Raw genomic sequence first — 26,849 nt, forward strand, 5'->3', positions numbered from 1 at the left:
TGCATGTACCTGCCGGCATCTCTCAGGCACCAGGCTGGATGGTATTCCGGGCAGACCGGAAGTGATATTGCGCGACTTCCGGTCTGCCCGGAATACCATCCAGCCTGGTGCCTGAGAGATGCCGAGGTCCCCAGAGGCCAGCCCACACCCGGATGGTATCAGGAATCCCACGGCGTGCGACCACCGCAGCCGGATAAGGGAGGAAAGGGGGGTATTAACCCTTGTGCCCCTCTGTTGCCCAGGAGGAGCACACCTTCGGACGCTACTACACAGCGTATACAATACGGGTGTTAGGGCTCGGAACCCTTACTGCGTCTTACGTCTTGTCTCTTGGGAGACCTAGAGAAAATAAAATACAAAGTGCCCATGCTCCTAAGGGAGCTTATATGGGTGGGGTTAGCTCCACCTCATGGTGATTGATCATTGCTGTGCTAACCTGTCTCTATGTGTGTCACAGTCTATGGGGATTAGTCCCTTAGGACTAAGTAAGTGGACTCCCTGGACCACCGCGGGAGATAACAACCTTAGCCACACCCGGGAGCGGAGTCTAAGTGAACTCCTGGTCTTCGCCAGAGCCCTCCGCAAAGCGGGATGGACTTGCTGCGGCGGGGAGTCAACAGGTCGCTCCACGGGTGTGACTAGGCCCACGGTGGCAGCCAAAGTAGGGACAAGGGGACCACGGATGGCAGGCAGGACCACGGGAAGGCAGGCAGGCAGGACCACGGGAAGGCAGGCAGGCAGGACCACGGGAAGCAGGCAGGCAGGACCACGGGAAGGCAGGCAGGCAGGACCAAAGTGCCACAGGATACCAGGACCGCCACAGGATGCCAGGACCGCCACAGGAACCACAGAACAGGGGAACAACACGGAACACAGGAAAACGGGAACACGGGAACTCAGAGGCGTCTGGAAATGCTCAAGAAGGCTTTCTCCTCAGAAGAGTGAACTGAAGATCCGGCAGGGGATGCTGGGAGTTGCCAGGCTATATAGCCGAGCCTGGAATGCCAGAGCCAATAAGGAGGACGCTGGCCCTTTAAGGCTGGGAGAAGTCTGCGCGCGCTCCCTCTAGTGGCAGGAGCACGCGACTGCATGGAAGAAGCATGCGGCCTACACGCTGGGAGCAAGAGTGCAGGCCGGAGCCTGGAGAAGTAAGTGAGAGCTGGGGGAGCGGGGACCGCGGCAGCAGGCACGGGTACACCCTCAATCCGTACCGAGGATCGTGGGTGTAACCGTGACAGTACCCCCCCCCCCTTAGGGCCCCTCTTCTCTTCTTCAGCCCGCTGTTCTTCTTTCTTTGCCTCCTCCAATTCTTCTTGGTGATGAGACACCTTAGGAGGAGAGAAGGCACCGGGAAGACTTGGGAAGCAGGCTGGGTCGGCTCTAGGCACACCGGAGCAGCCTCAGGGGAGGCCAGAGCAGCCGTGGCAAGCTGCGGAGTCTCTGGAGCAGCCGTGGCAAGCTGCGGAGTCTCTGGAGCAGCCGTGGCAAGCTGCGGAGTCTGGGGCGCCACTGGAGCAGCCGTGGCAAGCTGCAGAGTCTCTGGAGCAGCCGTGGCAAGCTGCGGAGGCTGGAGAGTCTCTGGAGCAGCCGTGGCAAGCTGCGGAGGCTGGAGAGTCTCTGGAGCAGCCGTGGCAAGCTGCGGAGGCTGGAAAGTCTCTGGAGCAGCCGCGGGAAGCTGCGGAGGCACTGGAGCAGCTGCGGAGCCACTGGAGCAGCTGCGGGGAGCTGCAGAGCCACTGGAGCAGCTGCGGAGCCACTGGAGCAGCTGCGGAGCCACTGGAGCAGCTGCGGGGAGCTGCGGAGCCACTGGAGCAGCTGCGGGGAGCTGCGGAGCCACTGGAGCAGCTGCGGGGAGCTGCGGAGCCACTGGAGCAGCTGCGGGGAGCTGCGGAGCCACTGGAGCAGCTGCAGGGCCACTGGAGCAGCTGCGGGGCCACTGGAGCAGCTGCGGGGCCACTGGAGCAGCTGCGGGGCCACTGGAGCAGCTGCGGGGAGCTGCGGAGCCACGGGAGCAGCTCTGGGAAGCTGCGGAGCCACTGGAGCAGCTCTGGGAAGCTGCCGAGCCACTGGAGCAGCTCTGGGAAGCTGCCGAGCCACTGGAGCAGCTCTGGGAAGCTGCGGAGCCACGGGAGCAGCTCTGGGAAGCTGCGGAGCCACGGTAGCAGCTCTGGGAAGCTGCGGAGCCACGGGAGCAGCTCTGGGAAGCTGCGGAGCCACGGGAGCAGCTGCGGGGAGCTGCGGAGCCACGGGAGCAGCTCTGGGAAGCTGCGGAGCCACGGGAGCAACTCTGGGAAGCTGCGGAGCCACGGGAGCAGCTGCGGGAGCTGCGGAGCCACAAGAGCAGCTCTGGGAAGCTGCGGAGCCACAAGAGCAGCTCTGGGAAGCTGCAGAGCCACGGGAGCAGCTTTGGGAAGCTGCAGAGCCACGGGAGCAGCTCTGGGAAGCTGCGGAGGCTTGGGCGCCGCTGGAACAGCTCTGGGAAGCTGCAGAGGCTTGGGCGCCGCTGGAGCAGCTCTGGGAAGCTGCAAAGGCTTGGGCGCCGCTGGAGCAGCTCTGGGAAGCTGCAGAGGCTTGGGCGCTGCTGGAGCAGCTCTGGGAGGCAGTGGAGACACTGGGACCAAGCTGGACAGGTGAGGTAGCCGGACTTGAGGTGGTAAAAACCTGGACCGGATTTTAGCCAGGAACTTGGAATGGGAGACCATGTCCAGGTCACCACTATCCAATAGGGGGGTAGCCCAGGCCAGGGCCTCTCCAGAGAGCAGACAGTAGATGAACGCCACCTTAGAGCGTTCGGTGGGGTACTGGGAAGATAACAGTTCAAGGTGCTGCGAGCACTGGGAAATAAATCTCCGGCACAATTTGGGGTTGCCATCGAATTTGTCCGGCAAAAAATTTTTGGGTCCAGTCTCTACCGCCAAAAAACATTGCGGGGTGACTGAAGCAACGGGAGGAGTCGAGGGAGCCTGCTGCTGGGAGGCAATCATCCGAAGAGTGGCAGCAAGTTTGTCCAAGAGTTCCTTTTGGACAGCAATCTCTTGGGACTGCCTGGCGATGGTGCTAGGGAGGTCACCCAGTAGCAGGTACGGATCCTTGACACAGTCCATGGCTTTTGCAGGATACAAGACCTTGGCGGAGTCCATGGCCGGATCTTACTGTCACAGTCTATGGGGATTAGTCCCTTAGGACTAAGTAAGTGGACTCCCTGGACCACCGCGGGAGATAACAACCTTAGCCACACCCGGGAGCGGAGTCTAAGTGAACTCCTGGTCTTCGCCAGAGCCCGCCGCAAAGCGGGATGGACTTGCTGCGGCAGGGAGTCACCAGGTCGCTCCACGGGTGCGACTAGGCCCACGGTGGCAGCCAAGGTAGGGACAAGGGGCCACGGATGGCAGGCAGGACCACGGGAAGGCAGGCAGGCAGGACCACGGGAAGGCAGGCAGGCAGGACCACGGGAAGGCAGGCAGGACCACGGGAAGGCAGGCAGGCAGGACCAAAGTGCCACAGGATACCAGGACCGCCACAGGATGCCAGGACCGCCACAGGAACCACAGAACAGGGGAACAACATGGAACACAGGAAAACGGGAACACGGGAACTCAGAGGCGTCTGGAAACGCTCAAGAAGGCTTTCTCCTCAGAAGAGTGAACTGAAGATCCGGCAGGGGATGCTGGGAGTTGCCAGGCTATATAGCCGAGCCTGGAATGCCAGAGCCAATAAGGAGGACGCTGGCCCTTTAAGGCTGGGAGAAGTCCGTGCGCGCTCCCTCTAGTGGCAGGAGCACGCGACTGCATGGAAGAAGCATGCAGCCTACACGCTGGGAGCAAGAGTGCAGGCCGGAGCCTGGAGAGGTAAGTGAGAGCTGGGGGAGCGGGGACCGCGGCAGCAGGCACGGGTACACCCTCAATCCGTACCGAGGATCGTGGGTGTAACCGTGACAATGTGATTATGCCTAGGGACCATAATCTCATTGTTCTTGTGCTGCCTTAAGGACGATCAGGAAAAACCAGTTCCGACTTATATACAAATTCAATCTTGTACATAATCTGGAGTAATCAGTATCTGAACAATTTGGGTTCAACATGTTAACTCTGCACCAATCATCAGAATTTATACACTGGACATAAGAGACACTGTCAAGCTGCACTGCGTAGGAGACACTGTCAAGCTGCACTGCATAAATACGCTATTAGAGCTAACTAGTAGTACCGTTTTGGCTCTGCACTGGACCCGAGCCGGCATCGGGTGTCGCGGGTTGTTGCGGTAATCTACTGCTGACATCCGCGAGTAATACCCGTGGTCGGAGTGGGCTACGATTGAGGGTGTTTAAGCCATTTATTGCCGTGGTCAGCGCGACCGCGGCGCTTAACTTGCGTTGTGTCGCCTGCCAGGGGTTATCTTTTGGAAATGTGTAAATTTTAGGGCTAAATGACTGTATAACCGACAAAATTTGACCATTCTAACCTCCATTTTGATTCAATTACTATGAAGATCTCAAGGGTTGACAATCTTCCTAAAAGCTGTTTCTGATAGTTTGAGGGGTGCCGATTTGAAAATGGTTGATTATGTAGGGTGGTTTTAATGCTAAATATTTAAAATTTCATTAAAAACAGTAATTATCCCCAAAATAAGAACAGGACAGGAACAGGAACAAGAACAGGAAACTGAGGCTACAATTTGCACAAGCTCATCGAAATTGGACAGTAGAAGATTGGAAAAACGTTGCCTGGTCTGATGAGTCTCGATTTCTGCTGCGACATTTGGATGGTAGGGTCAGAATTTGGCGTCAACAACATGAAAGCATGGATCCATCCTGCCTTGTATCAACGGTTCAGGCTGGTGGTGGTGGTGGTGTCATGGTGTGGGGAATATTTTCTTGGCACTTTTTGGGCCCCTTGGTACCAATTGAGCATCGTTGCAACGCCACAGCCTACCTGAGTATTGTTGCTGACCATGTCCATCCCTTTATGACCATAATGTACCCAACATCTCATGGCTACTTTCAGCAGGATAATGCGCCATGTCATAAAGCTGGAATCATCTCAGACTGGTTTCTTGAACATGACAATGAGTTCACTGTACTCAAATGGCCTCCAAAGTCACCAGATCTCAATCCAATAGAGCATCTTTGGGATGTGGTGGAACGGGAGATTCACATCATGGATGTGCAGCCGACAAATCTGCGGCAACTGTGTGATGCCATCATGTCAATATGGACCAAAATCTCTGAGGAATGCTTCCAGCACCTTGTTGAATCTATGCCATGAAGAATTGAGGCAGTTTTGAAGTCAAAAAGCGGTCCAACCCGTTACTAGCATGGTGTACCTAATAAAGTGGCCGGTGAGTGTATATGATAATTTTGACCAATATAACATATATCTAAGAAAATGTTTTCTTTATCTAATATATAAACTCTTGGATTTTTATTTTTATTTTGTTTAGTTTTTAACTAAATTCAGTACTACTGAAACTAACAGATTATTAGTTTGTAGACTTTGATTTGCATTTATTATATTATTTAGACTTAAAACTAGAGATATTATAATTAGTTATTTAACAAAATTACTTAGATGCTGACATAAGTGTTAACCATTCAATTGATGGACAGTGGTCCAAGAGCGGGCCATGGTACAGCCGATCCCTGCCCATGGCCAAAAAGTAAAAATTGGGAAACAAAAATACTGTATTTAAAAAAAGAATTTGTAATTACCTACCCTACTCCGCTTCACCATACAGCAATTCAGGGAAGAGGCATGTCTATGCCTATGTCTTTGCCCGTGCGCATCCGCTATGACGTCAACAGCTGGTGACATGGCCACTTCAAAGCGGGTGCTCGGGGAAGCTGACAACAGAAGAAGCCAGGGGACACATGGGGAAGACGAGCGCCGGAGGTAAGTGTTTACTTTATTATTTTTATGGGTTCTCATGTAATTGGTGTGGTGAGCACCCCGGGGAGGCATTTCATTATGGGTTGAGTACCCCTGTGGACATTATGACATTATGACTCGTTAATGGCGGGAAGCTGCTTTGGACATTTTATTGATGAGGGGAGACAGCAGGACATTCTATTAGAGGTTTGGTTGCATTTACCACCCTAGGCTTATAGTAGGCAAATTTTTCACAGTTGTAAAATTAAGTACCTGGGTTTACACTTAGGTTTTGCTTATACTTGCATATTTGTTCTATTGTGTTTGTGCCCTGCATGCCACTGTTCATGTTTATCTCTTCCAGTCCCTCCTGGACCTCGACGTAACTCTGGCAGGACCAGGTAGAACTGGAATAATACAAATAGAACAAATTATAAATCAAGGTCTCATGTGCGCTCCGGTAACGTTAGGTAGAACCAGTGTAACAGTAAACTGGATGGTAGTTATCCTTTTAACCTTTTCAAATATCTAAAGAAAAATTTATTCTCTTCTGTTTTCCAGCGTTGCAGAATTAGAGCTATAAATATGGATTGATTTACATGTATAAATAAGAATAAACAATGATAGAATTACAATTCATAACCTTGATAATAGAAACTTAGAAAATTTTTGTTAAAAAAACTGTTCAGAACTATTGAAACTAAATTGTTAATCATAAAGAGATTAATAACTTTTCAAGTAGAAATGTGCCTTTTTGTTTGGAAACAAGTGAATTGTTTTCTTTTTATATCTTCTTTGTTTTTTTTTTCTTTCCAAATTAGAAATATTTGGCAGTAGAAAGGGCACTATTGTAGAACAGTTTGACACAAGTTCCCCTTTTACAATTTTCAATACAGAAACTGACACATTTTCAAGATAGTCTACGCTTAGCTTTTCATACACATTCTGACTATCCAGCGTTTTCATCCTTTTCGGGCTACTACCTTAGTCCTTTGTGTGCCTTTTGGGTCTGTGTTGCCCTTGGAATTCTTAACAGTGGCCAATTCACACCCAACATTATTGTTTAGTTCTCACCTCCATTCCATCTATTCTGAAACGTAGACGCTTGGTTCTCTATTTTAAAGCTAGGCTGTGGAAATTTTCCAAAGGCCCAGTATGACAATTGTTAACCGAATGTGGTAGGTCTGCTATTAATTGGGGATTATTTACAATTTTTTGGATGCTGAGAAATGACGCTCCTTTTTTTTTAAGCCAAAGAACCCGTTGATCTGCATCAGCCCCATCCAGTGGCCTGTGTGAACAATGATTGTACAGTTCTCCCTCCCATGTGTGCTGGTTGCAGATATGTCTGAGCAGAGAAAGCCATTGTTCCTCTAATTCTTTGATATTATCTTTACAGGTCACTATAGACCACCAAAAGTGAAGAACAATTTTGTCTATCCAGGGTGTAATTGATTTGCAAAATTTTTGTCTACTTTTTTGAGTTAGCTTTTTACTGATAGACTTGGCATAATTCCAGACATAAAATTGGTCCTCATTTTTTTTGAATGCCAACATGTCTATCAGAAACTAAAATGTGCCTTCCTCCAATAAACGATTCATGACTTTTTTAAATCCAAATTTTTCCATCGCAACGGAAGGAGGAACATTGCGAGCACTGTACTACTTAAAAGTCGAGGATTTTTAATAGTGAATATTTCCTGACTGATAGTGTCTTATCTTAGGTTGAGTTTCCACAATTAGAAAATGGTGCCCTGTATAACACATGCCAGTAATACGACAACTGGAACCTTGCAGCCAGATGAGTATTGACATTTAACTTTATACAAAAGGTTGTCAAGACATGATTCAAAAAATAGAACTGCTTGTTGCAGTTCTGATTGTGGTTTCAGTTCGAGAGCAGTTGGAATATTGTCCCCATAAATTAGAGGAGCAAAGCTAACTAAATCTGATTCATCTAAACTTGTTTGAGGGGCATACTCTGGATCAATATTTTTGGTAAGGTCATCTTGTACTAAATTACTTTCATCTGTGATCTCCAAACAGTCTGTAGACCCTTCAATTTTATAGACAATGGTCTAGTTCCTGTCATTAGTTTGTCTCCTGAAATCTCATCCTCTACTACATCTACATCCTCCAGTGAAGTTTTTTTTCTAATGGTGAAAAAACATTGATTTGAGCATTAGATGGTGTGCTGGTATGTATAGGATTACTAGGAACTGGGATTAGGCAACACGCAAGGTGGCTCAGTACTAATGGTACTGCTTGAAGTCCCCTGGGAATGAAACAAATAAATGATTGAACAATTTTGCTTGGTAAAATCTGTTTGTGTAGAAACTGAAAATATGCCTCTATTTTGCCTCTAGTTCCTCAATCTGATAAATTGCTTGATTGCTCGATTCTGAAATTGGACCGTTTGGGAACTAGATTGTTCTGTATATCTTTTCCTTTTTAGGGAGTATAATTTTCACTAAAGTGCAAGGAACACATTCTTATGTGTCACCCATCAACATCAGCTATATCTTGACCAGTCTGAAGTAGCCACTGTTTTATCCTATCTATATTTTTGGGAAAGGGGTGCATAATTATTTTCTTATCTTGATACTTGCATTCCATCTCAATACATGATGGCATGTTGTTAAATAAAAAAATTAAAAATGGAGTTAGACATTTGATATATTGGATATAGATTGAAAAAGGTAAATTTACACTTACCAGAAAATATATGATGGAATGCGCAAGAGACCTACCGTATATACTCGTGTATAAGCCGAGATTTTCAGCACAAAAAATGTGCTGAAAAACCTCGCCTCGGCTTATACACGAGTCAATGATAAAAATAAATATATTAATACTCACCCTCCGGTGTCCCCGATGTTCTTCGCGGGTCCCGGCGGCTCCCGATCCCTGTCGCGGCTCCCGGCGGCTTCTTCACTCTTCACTGTCCGGGAGATCGCGCTGGCCGTCGCACACTGTGATGCGACGCTGTCACCGCGGATAACGTCATCAGCGGCGACAGCGCGGCATCACAGTGTGCGACGGCCAGCGCGATCTCCTGGCCAGAGAAGAGTGAAGAAGCCGCCGGGAGCCGCGATGGGGATCGGGAGCCGCGACGAACATCAGGACAACGGAGGGTGAGTATTAAGTTTATTTCTTTATCTGTATAGGGGCTGCTGTATACTACTGAGGGCAGACTGTATACTGATGGGGGCAGGCTGTATACTACTGGGGGCTGTGCTGTGTACTACTGGGGGCAGGCTGTATACTACTGGGGGCAAGCTGTATACTACTGGGGGCTGTGCTGTGTACTAATGGGGGCAAGCTGTATACTACTGGGGGCTGTGCTGTGCACTACTGGGGGCAGGCTGTATACTACTGGGGGCAGGCTGTATACTACTGGGGGCAGGCTGTATACTACTGGGGGCAGGCTGTATACTACTGGGGGCAAGCTGTATACTACTGGGAGCAAGCTGTATACTACTGGGTGCAGGCTGTATACTACGGGGGGCAGGCTGTATACTACGGGGGGCTGGCTGTATACTACATGGGGGCTGGCTGTATACTACATGGGGGCTGGTTGGCTGTATACTACATGGGGGCTGGCTGTATACTACACCCTCGGCTTATACTCGAGTCAATAGGTTTTCCCAGTTTTCAGTGGTAAAATTAGGGGTCTCGGCTTATACTCGAGTATATACGGTAATTGTGCAACCGACAGTGACAAGATCATAAGGTTCCTAAAATTGCCTGTCCTGGAATATCATCTTTATTGGCTTCCTTTGGCAATTCTGCAATGATTACTGATGGAATGATGTTATTTTCCTGATGTCTCCTGTCTGATTCATTAATAAACAGCAGCAGAGGAGAGCTGCTGCGGGGGAACTGGGAAAAGGGCATAAGGTGTCAACAATATCAGTAGGACAAGCGTGGAGGGGCATAAGATCGGATGGATGAATAGTGGTCACAAATTAAGGCTGTGATAATAAGGGGGAGCTGGAAGAGGCACAAAGTGACATGGAGTTGGGGTGGTGGGGAATTTATAGGGGGAACTAAAAGGAGAATTATGTAACTGTTTTGGGGTGGAATAAAAGTCAGTATTTTTTGTGCATTTTAAGTTTACACTTTGCACTATAATCTTAGGTCCATCTATCAGGGCTGCCAAATTTTGTGCAAGTCTACTTAAAGAAATATCTATTTTTATGGTTACAATGGCAATGGTCACAGCCTCCCCAGTATATAGCCAGCAAGCACCATGTAGTATATAGCCAGCAAGCACCATGTAGTATACAGCCAGCACTCAGTAGTATACAGCCTGCCAGCCCCCAGTAGTATACAGCCTGCCAGCCCCCAGTAGTATATAGCCTGCCAGCCCCAAATAGTATACAGCCTGCCAGCCCCCTGTAGTATACAGCCTGCCAGCCCCCTGTAGTATACAGCCTGCCCCTAGTAGTACACAGCCTGCCAGCCCCTAGTAGTATACAGCCTGCCAGCCCCCAGTAGTATACAGCCTGCCAGCCCCCAGTAGTATACAGCCTGCCAGCCCCCTGTAGTATACAGCCAGCTCCCAGTACTATACAGCCTGCCAGCCCCCTGTAGTATACAGCCTGCCTCCAGTATATAATATATAGCCTGCCAGCCTTAAAAAAAAAAAAAAAAACTCAGTACTCACCATTCAAAGATATCATGCTAAGTACGCCCTCAAATTTGCTGAAATCTGAAGACACACCACAAATAAACACCAGCAGTTGTGCAGTTGATATGTCGTCTGTGGAATCACCTGCCAACAAAGAAATAAATAGTATTTTTTTTGCCCTTTTTGTATCTGTTTTGAAATATCCAAAGCCAGATCAGAAACTCTGCACCGAACAGTCCTATCAAACACTTTTTTACAAAATCACCATCTGAAAATGGTTGAGATCATTTCTGTTACCTCATAACTGACTTCAATGGCCATTTCAGTTTCTTTAGATGCCTTGTTAAACACGGTCTGTTGTACTGCAAAGGCTATTCTGTAGCGATGTGATTTTTGTTTGCATAAATCTCCTTTAAACTGCTCAAAGCTATAATGTTTGGTTTCATAATCTCACCTAACATTGAATTTCTTTGCTACTGCCAGGGCTAGATTACCAGATTAAGGCGATCTTGAGTATGGAGCACTTCATTTTCCAAATGATGAGCTAGAAATGGGTCAAACTTTGATAGATATTGTAGAGCTGCAAGAAAATTTCCATTTACAATGTCAAAAAGATTTTCGCTATCTCCTCTGAGGGCAAGGCCTCTAGCACAAAGAAATTTGAAGGTCTCTACAACTCTTCTTAAAACCTCTTTTCAGGACTCTTTTTGCTTCTGAAACTGGGAATCTAAAAGTATATCCACATTATGGTCTCTTTCAACTCTAGAAAACCAGTGTTGTATACTTAGCATATTACTTTTACTTATTTTGTGAGCCCTGATATTGTGATGTCCATGAGACCAGTCATTGTACCCACTTACAAATTTTTCTTTTGGGTCTCCAAAAAGAATACAAAAAAACCCCCATATATCTTGCAAGTAGTCTTGGAATATAGCAGCCACTTTCTTTTACGGATTTTACCTTTTTTTTTATTTGATTTGAAGGAAAATAAACTCAAACAGCAATGAGGAGCTTTGTCATCCTTCTCTATGGTGCAAAATTAGAATCAGATAATTTGTCCTGGAATAGCAGATTTCTTAACCCAATAATTTTGTATAGATTTTTTATTTCTTGGCCACAATGCAGGATCTTTAGACCATTCTTCCGATGAGGCTTCACCGCCGGCAGAGGATTCGCCCCAGGCTCAGGCTCCACCGCTGGCAGAGGCTTCGCCCCCCCCGGCAGAGGCTTCGCACAAGGAAGAGCCTTCAAACTTGGAATCAAACTGGGCAGACGCTTCACGTGAGGCACTACTCGATGGCCTAGTAAACAAAAATGAAAGTTGTGAAATCTTTCCAAGAAATTTACTCATCCATTCTGCCTTTTCCTTTTGTTTGTGCCTTTTCATGGCTCCACTTTCATATCTTCTTTGCATTATGGATTCCTGAAAAGTTAAATGTATTTGTTCTCTATCTTTAGGAGACAAATTAATCTACCCATCTATTTAAAAACCAAAGAGACGGTTTGCATGTGGTGCCAGGGTTGCACTTACAAATGCAATGCTAGCACCCTGCCTGATCCCATATGCATTTTGGTACTGGTAACTGATCTTATACATTTCTGATCTGATGCAGTGTCTTGCATTTAAATAATACAAGACACCGGGTGCTAGTTACTGATTGCATGCATTTCCCCAGAAGCACATATGTGATTGGGCTGAGCCCCACCCCCGGGCACTAGAGTTGCATTTGTGGACTAAAGCCTTGCACCACATGTGACCTCACTCTTAGGGCTCTTTTACACTAGCAATATTTCCCATCTTAAATCAATGATTTTCACAGAACCATGACGGTGTGTTGATATATGACATTTACAAGCACAATGCAAATGCTCGGGGGAGCAGATTTGTCCGATTGCAATGTCTGGTGTCATTTCTGGTGTAGGTAACCATATGACCTCTATAGCCATGTAGCAACCACAGGAGTGTTAATAGTCACATACAGCTGTAACATACAACTGTTCTACCAGTCATGTGAAGACCAACATCAATAGCCCAGCCAGCAATGCAATTAATAATGTAGAATTCTTTATAACTTTCCTTGAATGTTCATGTACTTGATATAAGATAACCTACTTACAGTTTGTAAAAGACACCTCAGGCTTGATTCAATCAGTAGGCAGTAACCAGATGTTAGACTTAGTTGTGCCTGCTGGAAAAAGTAGAATAAATATTTTACTGAAAAGCATGAACAAATAGCTAAGCTAACCCCTTACACTCCATCTTGATCCCGGCAGATGTCTTCTCTAAGCTTGACACACTAGATTCACCTACAAAAGAAACTTGTAATTAGAAACACGGAGTGCGGGGACAACATGTCTGGTGCTAGGGGCTGCTAATTATGCATTGCCCCTTTGTAACGTTACCTCCCTATCCAACATGAGAGAAGGAGCTATCCCACAGAAGGCGGGGGCGTCCATAATTAGCAGCCAGGAGCATTGGGCATCTAGTCCCGTACTCCATCTGCTTATTATAAGTTTCTTTTCTAGGCGATTCCGATGCATCAAGCTTAGATAAGACAAGCGGTAGGGATCAAGATGAAGAGGAGCGTAGGTGTTTTTATATTTTTTTAAAATGGTATATTTAATTTAATAAATTTAACTTAAAGATGCAAGTGTTATGTTGGAGGTAAATATCACTGTATACAGTTATTCAGCATTAGGGCTCTTTCATTGGAGTTTTACACACACATTTTCAGTTACCACGCATGTCTCACAAAGCCATTGTTTTCACATATACTGATCCATTGTCCATGGAAAATTTTTTTTTTAAACCAGTCTACTTTTAATGATGCAGATTATGGAAGACAATAGAAGTCTATGGGTTCACTAAAAAAGAAAAAAAGAGAAACATAGGGCCACATAATCTCACCTATCCGGAGGAGTTTCCGAAAATGCATTGTCCGACAATAATGCACTGTGCCGCGATTCACTAAGATGGTGCCCCCAATATCCATGTGTGTCGCTTCCACGCTCAGGTCCGACAGAGTTCACCATCTTCTTCCCGGTGCATGTAAGTGCAACACCCTCGCCGATGCAAGGCAGAGGGGTTGTTGCGAATACGTCCCACCATGTAGCTTGCAGCCTGTGTAGGGTCTGATCAACCCCACAGCATCTCACTACATAACACAGATGAGCACTGCAGCGGTAGAGTCTGCCTGGTAAGGCAGGAGTTAATGCTTGATGTGATGTAATATGTGTTAACCAATCACATGTGAATTAATAAGAACTCCGACCACATATATCAGGAAGAAGAAAGGCGTGATGAAGGGTTTATTCCTCGTCTCTCCTGAAAATGGCAAAATATAAAAATAAGTAAAGGTCTCATTATTTTTTATTTTTTCCTTAGGAAAAAACGGAAATAGAAAATATTGATTACATTTTAGAGAATATTATACCGAGATCAATAAAATAAAAATAAAGTTGAAAAAATTGGAAAGCTGAAAATAAAAGTCAGTAACCTGCGCCCCCCACCTAACCAGTCCCTGCAAGTCCCATCCACAGACTAAACATCAAACTGCCGATAATTGCTTGTCTCTTTTTTATCTTTTTATCCCCCTTTTCTTTTTGTTCATTTATCCCTAATATTATTGTTGTCATAGTTTGTACTTCACTCTCTGTACCCTCTCTGCTGCTGTAACGCTGTGAATTTCCCCACTGTGGGACTAATAAAGGATTATCTTATCTTATCTTATCCTAATGAATCTGTAAGCTGAGATGTAATTGGAGGAGTAGCCACCACCTGACCAGTGGGAGTAATAAAAACCCCTGGTCAGGAAACTTCTGGAGAGTAGTAGCTCAGAAGAAGACTGGAGTTAATCCAGTGAAGTTAGTCTTAGGCTAGAGCTGACACAGCTCAATACAGCTAAGCAAGTCAGTGTAGCCAGCACACCAGACCAGAGCAGGAGAGCCCAGCTCCCTGAAGAGTGTAGTGAGTTAGACAGTGAGAGGAAAGGGATATCATCCTACCTTCAAGGGTGATATCTGAAGCAACCTGGACAAGCAGAAGCATCCTACTAGGACACAGCTATTTCCCAGCCTGCCCTTGCATCCAGGATGATGATCCATCCTGTGGCTCCCTCCAACTGCATCTCCAGCATTCTACCATTCTGTTAAGGCACATTGCTACTGTTCCTGTCGGTTCCAATAAAGAACTGCAAGTTATTTTTGGCCAACGTCTGCCTCCATCTGGTCCCTGCTACTACGGCTGTCACCCTCACGGGCGCCCTATCCACCACACAGGGACTCATACTCCAGACCCTAAAGGGTTGCCCCAGGGAGAACCGCTATAGCAGCCTCTCCCTCATCATTTCTTGCCAACACCACCCTGCTGGAGACCTGCCAGGCTGTAGGACAGCCCTCCGGTTCCCCATACCAAGCACCGTGACACTAGCGTGCCTAGGCCGCAACCGCCAGCCACTCAGGTACTGCGGGCTCCGGCTGTCTCCAGGCCCCAAGGCTAGGCTAGGCCCCAGTGGGGGATGTTGCATAAGTGCATGGCTTCGGACAATTTTTGTCTTAAATTCCACGTCACATGAAAGCCAGCGCTGCTGCGCTCAAATCCGATCGAGTGGAACACAATCCCCTTCTAAATAACTGACCCAGCAGCACGAATCCCGAATACCATGAACAGTACGACGGAAATTCGATCCGCGGACCCTTAGTAAATAAGCGAAGGAAAAAGTGTATCTGGTTCGATCACCCAATCACCCGTAGTAGCCTCCAAACAGAAAGTCCATGTGGCGGTGCCCGCTTCCAGGTCCTCGACTCCACGGCCACAACAATGTAAACAAATAGAAGAGCGGCACTCCAAAAGACCACACCGGTTCTTTCCAATAAAGGGCTAGTCTTTATTACTGATTAGTGGGGTACAACATATGGATAGACAACAGAATGGATTAACGCGTTTCGACGCTACTGCATCTTAATCATAATCCCTTGAAAGAAAAAAACTGGTTTGTGGATCCTGCTCAGATGATTCAATATTAAAAATTCTCTTGGCACAATCACGTCTGTCCCGATTGGGATCTTGTTCAGCCATAGTCTCTGAACAGTCCACTACAACCTTGTCAACCATTATGTGTACCCCACAACTTTAGCTAAGTAAATAAGTCGTAATTTAAGACAAAATTATGATTAAGACGCAGTAGCGTCGAAACGCGTTAATCCATTCTGTTGTCTATCCATATGTTGTACCGCACTAATCGGTAATAAAGACTAGCCCTTTATTGGACAGCACCGGTGTGGTCTTTTGGAGTGTTGCTCTTCTCCTATTTGTTTACATAGTATACACTCAGCGGCCACTTTATTAGGTACACCATGCTAGTAACGGGTTGGACCCCACTTTGCCCTCAGAACTGCCTCAATTCTTCGTGGAATAGATTCAACAAGGTGCTGGAAGCATTCCTCAGAGATTTTGGTCCATATTGACATGATGGCACAGATTTGTCGGCTGCACATCCATGATGCGAATCTCCCGTTCCACCACATCCCAAAGATGCTCTATTGGATTGAGATCTGGTGACTGTGGAGGCCATTTGAGTACAGTGAACTCATTGTCATGTTCAAGAAACCAGTCTGAGATGATTCCAGCTTTATGACATGGCGCATTATCCTGCTGAAAGTAGCCATCAGATGTTGGGTACATTGTGGTCATAAAGGGATGGACAAGGTCAGCAACAATACTCAGGTAGGCTGTGGCGTTGCAACGATGCTCAATTGGTATCAAGGGGCCCAAAGAGTGCAAAGAAAATATTCCCCACACCATGACACCATCAGCCTGAACCGATGATACAAGGCAGGATGGATCCATGCTTTCATGTTGTTGACGCCAAATTCTGACCCTACCATCCGAATGTCGCAGCAAAAATCGAGACTCATCAGACCAGGCAACGTTTTTCCAATCTTCTACTGTCAAATTTCGATGAGCTTGTGCAAATTGTAGCCTCAGTTTCCTGTTCTTAGCTGAAAGGAGTGGCACCCGGTATGGTCTTCTGCTGCTGTAGCCCATCTGCCTCAAAGTTCGACGTACTGTGCGTTCAGAGATGCTCTTCTGCCTACCTTGGTTGTAACGGGTGGCGATTTGAGTCACTGTTGCCTTTCTATCAGCTCGAACGAGTCTGCCCATTCTCCTCTGACCTCTGGCATCAACAAGGCATTTCCGGCCACAGACTGCCGCTCACTGGATGTTTTTTCTTTTTCGGACCATTCTCTGTAAACCATAGAGATGGTTGTGCGTGAAAATCCCAGTTGATCAGCAGTTTCTGAAATACTCAGACCAGCCCTTCTGGCACCAACAACCATGCCACGTTCAAAGCCACTCAAATCACCTTTCTTCCCCATACTGATGCTCAGTTTGAACTGCAGGAGATTGTCTTGACCATGTCTACATGCCTAAATGCACTGAGTTGCCGCCATGTGATTGGCTGATTAGAAATTAAGTGTTAACGAGCAGTTGGACAGGTGTACCTAATAAAGTGGCCGGTGAGTGTATAAGCCCCATAATTTTTTTCATCACTGATGAGGCTGAGAAAAGAAATGTTAAACCCTCAAGTTTTTTCTTCAGCCGCAGAGAAAAAACAGAATCAACACAGAGACAAATATGCAACGTAAGCTGAGAACACGCCAATATAAATCCACCCTCAGACACAGGGATTGCCTCAGCAGAAAACTGTCTAGTTCTACTCCTCAATAGTTTAAAGACCCACACCGTAATACACATCTCCCCAATGCTCTAAAAAGCCACCCCTTTAAATAACGTACAGCTCCTCCCATTTCTTAAAAATACTGGTTTGCTGGTTACATCTTTCTTTTATTTCCGCCTCTTCACATTTTGGGTGATGCATGCAGTTTGATGCATTGGGCTTCCATGATATGCCAGCTGTGTGTTGCTCTTCCAGTATCTTTAGGTACTGTTTTGGAAAGCATTAGAACAGCTGAAAAAAAGTAGATTTTCCAAATTACATTTATGTTAACATTTATGTTTACAAAACAACCACTAATATGATGTTAACGTGTTGACAAAGCTCATGCATTAACATAACATTAATGCTTGCGTTTGTTAAGGGGAAATTATCTTTCCTCAGCTGTTGTATCGCTTTTCAAAACACCACGTGTGGGTGTAGCCTCAGGGTCATTTCACCCATGCCGTTTTTTTGATGCGGTTAAAGATGTTTGCTGGAAGGGTTAGTATATACTCGAATCAAGAAAAAAAAAAACAAAAAAAAAAACTGTGTACTCACCTTCTGATGCCTCCCAGGGCGATAGTAAGAAGGGTAATGGGAGGACAGGCAAGGTCAGACAGGTGCTCGTAGTGGGAGATTCGATTATTAGGGGAACAGACAGGGCAATCTGTCACAAAGACACACACCGAACAGCATGGTTTTTTGTTGGGTTTGGCATGTTGCTGATCAGGTTCACAGATTACTGGGAGGGGCTGGTGAGGAACTAGCGGTCATGGTCCACATTGGCACTAAATGACCGCCATAAGCTCAAGGCAAGGACCTCAAAAGGTAGCTTTCTCCAAAATAGTACCTGTACCACACCAGAAAGGCAGCGGGAGATCAGGAAGATAAAAAAGTGGCTCAAAAGTTGGTGTAGGAAGGAGGGCTTTGGGTTCATAGAAGACTGGGCTGACTTTATTGTCGGCAATTGGCTCTACAGTAGGGATGGGCTGCACCTCAATGGGGAGGGTGCAGCTGTTTTGTGGGAAGGCAGAAGAAAGAAGACGGGCGCGGAAGCCTGAAGACAAGCGGCGCGGACATCGGAGGAGCTGCGCTGCACGTCGGGGCCACCGGAGGGTGAGTATATAAGTTTATTTTTTTTAATGCTAGGGGAAAGCTGTATACCACTGGGGGCAAACTGTATACTACTGGGGGCAGGCTGAGCTGGCTGTATACTATAGGGGGCTGGTTGGCTATATACTGGGGGGGGGGTCTGTGACCAATGCATTTCCCTCCCTCTGCTTATACTCGAGTCAATAGTTTTTCCCAGTCTTTGGTGGTAAAATTAGGGGTCTCGGCTTATACTCGGTTCGGCTTATATTGAAGTATATATACGGTACCTGTCGCAACTAGTCCTGGAGCCAACAAGAGGGGGGGCACTGCTGGACCTTATCCTAACCAACAGACCTGACAGTGTATCAAAATTACAGGTTGGGGGGAAGCTGGGTAATAATGATCAGAATAGAATTGATTTTGTATTACTCTTTAACAAGAGTGGAGTTAGTGGAGGGGCTACGAACACTCTAAACTTCAGGAGGGCAAATTTTCAGCAACTAAAGGAAGATCTTATAGGCATAAACTGGGACAATGTTCTCAAAGACAAAAGCTTACCCCAAAAATGGGACGTTTTCACAAATATTCTAAAAAAGACCTGTGAGAAACACATACCATATGATAAAAAGCATAAGAGGAACAAGAAAAAGCCAAAATGTGGCTAACTAGTCTTGTAAGGAAAGCAATAAGCGAGAAAGAATAAATCCTGCAAAAAGCAGATAAAGGCCACAAAAAGAGACAGAGAAATATTGCCAGGGAGAGCATAAATAACCCCAAATTATTTTTCAAGTATATAAATAAGAAACTAAAAATGGAGAGTGTGGGCCCTTTGAGGGATACCATAGGGGTCATGGTGGGAGGAGATTAGGAAAGGGCCAGTCTTTACCGCAGAAAATCCCCTGGTGGAAGACACAATGAGGAACAATGTAAAGTCTCTTTGGAATGTCAACAGTTTAACCCAGGAAGAGGTACGGAGCCGCCTCACAACCTCTAAGATCGATAAATCACTGGGGCCACATGGCGTACACCCCTCGGTTCTACATGAACTATGTACAGTGATAGACTGGGACTGGTTATGTTCCACAGCAAATGTGGTACCAATGTACAAAAAAAGGATCAAAAAGCAATCCTGGAAACTAAAAGACCAGTGAGTCTAACTTCTGTGGAGGGGGAAAATATTTGTTAGAGATGCTATCCTGGAGTATTTCACTGTACAGAACCTTATAAGACAGCTTCAGCATGGGTTTATGAGAGATTGGTCCTGTCAAATTAATTTCATTCGCTTCTACGGAGGAAGAAAGTTCCAGACTGGATCTGGGGGACGCTGTGGATGATGTATATCTGGACTTTTCAAAGGCATTTGACACAGCGCTGAATAAAAGGTTGGTACATAAAATGAGACTGATGGGACTAGGGTAAAATCTGTATTTGGGCAAGTAATTGGCGTAGTGATAGAAAACAGAGGGTCGTCATAAATGGCCCAGTTTCTGGAGAGGAAAAAAAATATCACGGGTTATGGGGATAAAACATTTATTTAATTCTTAAAGGTTGGACTTGATGGACTTGCGTCTTTTTCCGGCCTTATATACTATGAAACCTCTCAATAAAAACAGTATATTATTCAAATTTTAAAAACCCTCAAAATTATTGTCACAGTTCCAAATTATTACGCAAATCAAAGTTTCAAAACATTTTATAGGTTGTAAAGAACTGAAAATGGTTTAATTTGTTGAATTTGCAGCATTACTGTAAGCGAGCAGCTAGTAAAATGCCATTACAAACCAGCAAACGGTTATTTGAAGCTGGTGGTGCCTACACCTTGAGGTTTGCAAACTCCAAAGACTTACTTTGGTGCATAAACCTACTATTTGGCCACCCCTAACCAGAGCTCAAAAGCGGTTGCAGTGGGGTCAGATATAGCTGAAGATGTCAGCAAGGGGTGGTCATGTTTTGTGCCGGAATCATGGGGAGAGAGCAGTAGGCCTCTCCCCATGATGGGTTCCTAAAGATATAACCACCAAAAAGACAAGAAGGAGGATACGCACAATGGACTAAAGTAATATACAACAACTTTATTAAAGCAAGCATAAGTGTTTTTAACTGTATGTGGTCGTGTTGTCGTTATTCTTTTGTACTTACTTGCTTTAATAAAGTTGTTGTATATTACTTTAGTCCATTGTGCGTATCCTCCTTCTTGTCTTTTTGGTGGTTATATGTATTCCTTGGATACGTGGACTGCATTACTTGTCCTACCATTGGTAGTGCCTGTCCCATTTGCGATTTGAATATAGGGTTCCTAAAGATGTGAAAATTACCTTGGCACAAATATATAGAGTTTCTTATTTACCACTTTCTCCCATGGTACAAAAAGAAGAATCATGCCTTCTGGAGTAAAATAATCTTCATGCATGACAATACACCATCTCTTGCTGAAAAGAATACCTCTCATTGGCTGCTATGGACATAAAAAAGGAGAGAATCTCATGGTGTGGCCACCAACTTCCTGATGTCGCAGTGACTATGACCAGTTATCTGCGGGTGTGATAATTAGACAGACTGACACACAAGAAGACCTACCTACCCCTGGGGAGATGGTAGGGGTAGAAACAGCGACTCATGTGACACAAGATACTTCGTACTCAAGCTCATTCACTGAGCAAATTCAAAATTTATTTATAATGAAATCCTGGGACTGCCCCTCACTGTCTAAGAACACATGACAGATGACATAAGAGTACACATGATGCCATAGTGCGGGGAAGGGTCTTGCAGAGTACAAGCTACAGCTGTCATTCAAAGAGTGATACAATATATATTCTTAGCCAAAAGGTCATTGACCTAGCACAAACAAATTCCAAAAACTGTGTTCAAATACACTCATTACAATTATTAATTAATTTGGATTCACAATTTCTACTTTTGAACAAAATAATTATCTCCTTATGTTGTTGCACCTAAACAGCTACTTCTGGCCGGATCCCCCGGACCAGGACACTGAAATGTCATTCACCAGTTAGGCCACAACCTAATAAGGAAATATTACAACATTCAGGCATAATAAAATGACAGGTCTGCAAGAGTTCGAGAGCTAAGGGATTATACCAATCAAATCATATATAGCATTGAAGTGGTGGGATCTCATTATGTGGCTCCAAACTCCAGAAGTTCAAGGGTCACATCATCTGACTTCAGAAAGCTTTAATCATCTCCCCTAGGTTTTTGCTGAGCTTGGGCCAGACCGACTTCTACTGTTCAGCAACTCCAGCAGTTTCTTTAAGTTACCTTCCACAAAAGCAAAACAGAAGCTTAAAAGACAGTCAATACAGTACAAATACATAACACTACTATCAATACATCTAAAATCCCCAAGGTTACATTCACATGAATGTGTGATTGCTTCAGTCCTGTACCTCTGTGCTGTATTAATCCGTATATACATGTCGTATATCGTATATTTTTCATATACACATATAGCACCGTATCCATATAAAATATGGTGGGCATGCAAATGATGGCTGGCTGACAGAATACACCTCCCACTGGTTTTAGATACAGCAGTATATACGGCAGTCTACACATATATATTCAGTCTATTTTATACGTTCCCATTGATGTCTATGTGGCGTACGAAAGCAAATGCATGTAGGACATGCTCTATATTTTTAGACGGCTCAAAAACAGTATGGCACAGTATAGTGAAGAATACAGCAATTCAAAGGAAGGCCGTACTGCCTATTGAAAATAATGGGGATCTATGGCACCCGTATACATGTCCATTTTCACATTCATGTGAATGTAGCCCAAAATTGATCCATCCCCAAGGCCACCATCAGGCTGGCCACAAGAAATTTTCATCCTCTACTGAGTTAGATGGTCCACCTGAAAAGAAATCCACACGGATCAGAACATCCTTATACTTATCAAACCTTGACAAGCTCAAATTACCATTTGCAGTCGCTGGAATTTGTAAGCTACTCTTTCCATATGCAGGGCTGGTTTTAGGCAAAATGGGGCCCTGGGCAAGACTAAAAGTGGGGACCCAAAATAGAACTATTTTATAACCAGTAAGAGGCTCCCTTTAATATGGTAAAACAAACTGTAATATGGGATAATTTTATAGGAGATAGATGATAGGGAGATTGATAGACAGCGCGGTGGCTCAGTGGTTCGCACTACAGCTTTGCAGCACTGGGGATCTGGGTTCAAGTCCCAGGTCAACATCTGAAAAGAGTTTGTATGTTCCTCTGTATGCACTATATAAATACAGTAAAGGATAACTATGAGGAGAAAAAGCAAGATAAATAAATGGTCAGAATATAAGAGATAGATAGACAGATTATAAGCATCTTTACCTGGTAATTCAACCAAGAGGTATTAACCCTTTTACAGGCATTTCTGGAGGTTTTGTGGAATTATTGGCCGGAGCAATTTTTACAATTTTGACGTTTACAAATAAAATCGAAATTACAGCAAAGAATTCAACAGTTTATAGACATAGGCACCTTCATGCTATTTTGATTCAAACGGAAACATTTTATAAAAAATACTTAAAATTTGACTTTGATTGCAAAAAATGTGCTCCAAACAGACAATATTTACCTTCACATTTCCTAAATGTAATAGATGGACATGTGTAGAGTTCACAGTCATATTATTGATGATTTATTCATGTCAATATATCACTAAAACTGAAATAACTAAATATCTGCTTTCCAGCTAGAAATTTTAAAAGACAGCCACAACCTCCAAAATATAGCAATAAAACAAAAAAAATTAAAAAGTGACCCGTAAAACATTAATATATATCTATTATATATATATATACATACATACATACATACCATGTATACTCGAGTATAAGCCTAGTTTTTCAGCACAAAAAAAAAAAATGTGCTGAAAACCCAAACTCGGCTTGTACTCGAGTAAAAAAAAAATATATATAGGTTTTACCAGGTTTGTGGTAAAATGAAGGGCCTCGGTTTATACTTGGGTTGGCTTATACTCGAGTATATACAGTATATATTTTTGAAAGACAACCAGGCGATGCTTTTGCCTTCACAGTTGACAGCCCGGACCACCCTCATGCAACTTTGATAACCATAATACTTAGATCATATTCACCAAAATATGCAGCAAAGGGAACGTTAAAGTCACTGGGGACACCAAACAATTTTTGCAGAAAATTGCTCTGAGCGTCACACAGATCTATCAATGTACACTCCCTTATACAATGGTAATCCAAATAAATAACTATATATATCCATAAACCAAGCTAATGAGATAATAAAAGTCACTTTTAGATGTGCGCCAATGTATTAGTCGTATTCACAATTCCTAAGAATTTGAGTGAGAACATTATAACACAAGTATAAATAATGGAGGATAGTGTGAAATAAAAACTTTATTCAGGAACATGTGTGTGTTTTTGGTGTTACATATAACTTTTTGGATATGTTCTGGGTCGCGATGTTAATATGCAGCCACATTAGGCAAAGAGAATCGAACGAACGTTCATCAAATCAGTCAATTTTTGGGAGAAAAAAAAAAAATCACGAAATAAAAGGCAATTAGGGATCAAGTGTGTTCTTAGATAGTTCTGGATAGGAGAGGGTTAAAACATTAGTTGATATTATTCCCTATCAAAATGTAGTAACATAAAGTGAATATTTCCATTACCTGTGAGGTGCAGCAACTCCTGTGTGCAGCAAATTCTCCCTGTAGCCTGCCAGCTAAGAATCTGGAAGGGGGGCACATTTCAGGAGACTTTCTGTTTACCTAAATGTGCGTTTCTAAGTGTCAGGAAAATGGAGATATTAACTGTTTGGAGTGACTTGTATATATATATATAAAAAAAAAATATTGGACCCGAAATTCTCACTGTAAACCTGAATATCTCCAGTTCCCTGACACCTAGAAACACAATTTACTCAAAAAGTGTATTGACGTCACTGATCATTTTGCCTTTATTTTCATCCGCCACTGTCCACTTTCAATCGGGCAAGAATCCATCATCAGTATTGCTAAAGCCAAAAACAAACAGGAGTGGATCCACAACAGAGATGACTAGTAAATGGGATACTTGCATGTCTGTGTTCTGTATCCACTCCAGCTTTTGGCTATCAATCCTGAGTCTTCTCATTCCTTCTGACAGATGAAATGAAGGGGAAAAACTAAACATAGTGGCAAGGTCAGAGTGGTGAAGGGTGAAAACCGCATTATGGAAATCACAGGGTGTTCCAGGGAGACAGCGGTCAGTTGGAAGCAGCATGAGTAGGCTGCAGAGTGGCACAATTACAAATTATGGAGGTGGCAGCAACATGGCAAGCCACAGAGTGGCAGAATGAGAGTGTGGGGTGATGGTGGCAGTAGCGGGAGGCCAGAGTGGCACAATGACAGTATGGAGGTGGTAACAACATGGTAGGCTACAGAGTGATACAATGACAAAGTGTGGAGATTGCAGCAGTAGCAGGAGGCCAGATGACAAATTCTTTAGGTGGCAGCAACATGGAAAGCCACAGAATGGCACAATGACAGATTGTGGAGGTGGTGGACAATTCCAGTCCCTGGTAAAGATGGTGGGAGGCAGATGGAGCAACTGGTAGCAGATGTGTGGCATCAGGCGGTCGGCAGCATCAGAATAATGGCTGAGGCAGGTAGTTAGAATAATTTCTCAACATTTGGGGGAGGTGTCATGGCTGATCTAATTTGATGCATAAGGCATTGGCGTGTTGAAATCCTGGCCGATCCAAGCCTGAATCATCTTGACAAAGGTCACCACATCTCCACATTACGGGTGGAAAAGCAGGTTCTCCTTGGGGTAACGATGGCCCCCACCGCACTGAACACCCCCTCTGATGCCACACTACTATCTGGGCAGGACAGCTTCTCTATTGCAAATTCCGCAAGTTGCGGACACGCATCAAGTTTGGCTGCCCAGTAGTCCAGAGGATCCTCTACCTGGGGTGGTAAAGTGCTGTCCAAGTAGGCCACCACCTGCTGGTGCAGGATCTGCTCCATGTCCTGCTGCTGGTGGCGGCTACCCTCCTCACTAGGCGGGTGGAGGAAGCTGCTCATTAAGGACTCCAGACTTAAGCTGCTGCTGATTTTTACCTTCATGAATGATCTTAAGCCTTGCTGGATAGATAGGTGAAAGAGGGCATACCAGGATACTTCTTGGCAGGGTACCCACTTTAAAGGGAACCCTATATGCTCTATCCACAAAAAAATCCTGGTGAGAATCTTCTGGAAAAGTTTTTTCCAGCCAAGTGTTCATAAATCCTGTCACATCCTCCCCCTCCACTCCCTCTGGAAAACCTACTATACTCAAGTTGTTTCTTCTGGACCCATTTTCTAAATCTATAATTTTCTGTTGGGCCAATTTTTCAGACTTCTCTAGAACTTTCACTCTTTTGAAGTTCAACTACAGAATCCTCAACATTGCTTAACCTGGTCTCTGCCTCTCCCACTCTTATTCAGTACACAAATTTCTGCCCCTATGGAGTCAATTTTCCCCTTCATATCCTCAATTACTTTCAACACTTCCCCTACCGCTGAGGTACATTGAGCTATTTCCTCTGAGAGGTCATTAAGGGACAGGCTCTTTACTCCTTTTTCTGGGCCTGCAACATCCTCTACATTGTCTATCTGGACCGACTCAGAGTGTTGTTGGCAACTGTGAGGATGCCCCACTTCTGCGTTTTTCCATCTGATTTCTTATTCTTTTCCATAGCTGGGCCTGGAGATTGCAGAAATTTGTCCATTTTACCTACTTTAGTTTTCCCACCTGGGGAAAGTCCCCCCTCTGACAACCTAGTCTTTGAGCCTACTTTATTCTACAAAATTCCATATTTTTAGTATACTGTAACATAATCACTCAAGTCCACATGGGCAAGTAGATGGGTAACACCGCTAACGAAAAGACCATTCCATTCCATTCAAGATTTTAAGCCTACCAGCATTGCAGAGTTATTGTATTAGTAAACACATAAAAAATAGAGAGGAAGAGATAGACCAAGAAAACTAGTTTCAACAGCCGAGCAATCCGTAGCAGTGGCAAAGTTAGTGTCTATAAGCAGAAGATGACCCGGGTACAGTCAGCCACTGTCACTGCATGGTAGTTAAATAGAAATATGTAAGTTGGCCAGTCCAGATGTCACTCGACCGTTACCAAGTTTAACAAAAATAAGCTGTTAGCAACGTTGTGACTTAGTGAACACAGAGGTTAGCCAGTCCCCCGGGCTGGATAGTCCATATCAGATTGGCTAAGTTAGTTTACTATATAGAACAGTCCCAGATACAGTCCGCCAATAACAGTATTGTGTAGGGATGAATAGAAAAGATAGTTCCAGTAGCATACATATCTGGACACAGCTACATCCCAGCCTGCATCTACTACCAGGCTGGTGAATCTATTCCTGAGGATCACTCTCCATGACCACTCTCAGCAATCCGGACTTCTCTAACAATCCGGCATCTGTACAAGTTCATTTGGCCCATTGCCTGCAGTTGTTTGAATAAAGAACCGCAAGTTATTTTGCACAA

The sequence above is a fragment of the Engystomops pustulosus genome, chromosome 1, assembly GCF_040894005.1.
Source record: "Engystomops pustulosus chromosome 1, aEngPut4.maternal, whole genome shotgun sequence".
In the NCBI taxonomy this organism is placed as follows: domain Eukaryota; kingdom Metazoa; phylum Chordata; class Amphibia; order Anura; family Leptodactylidae; genus Engystomops; species Engystomops pustulosus.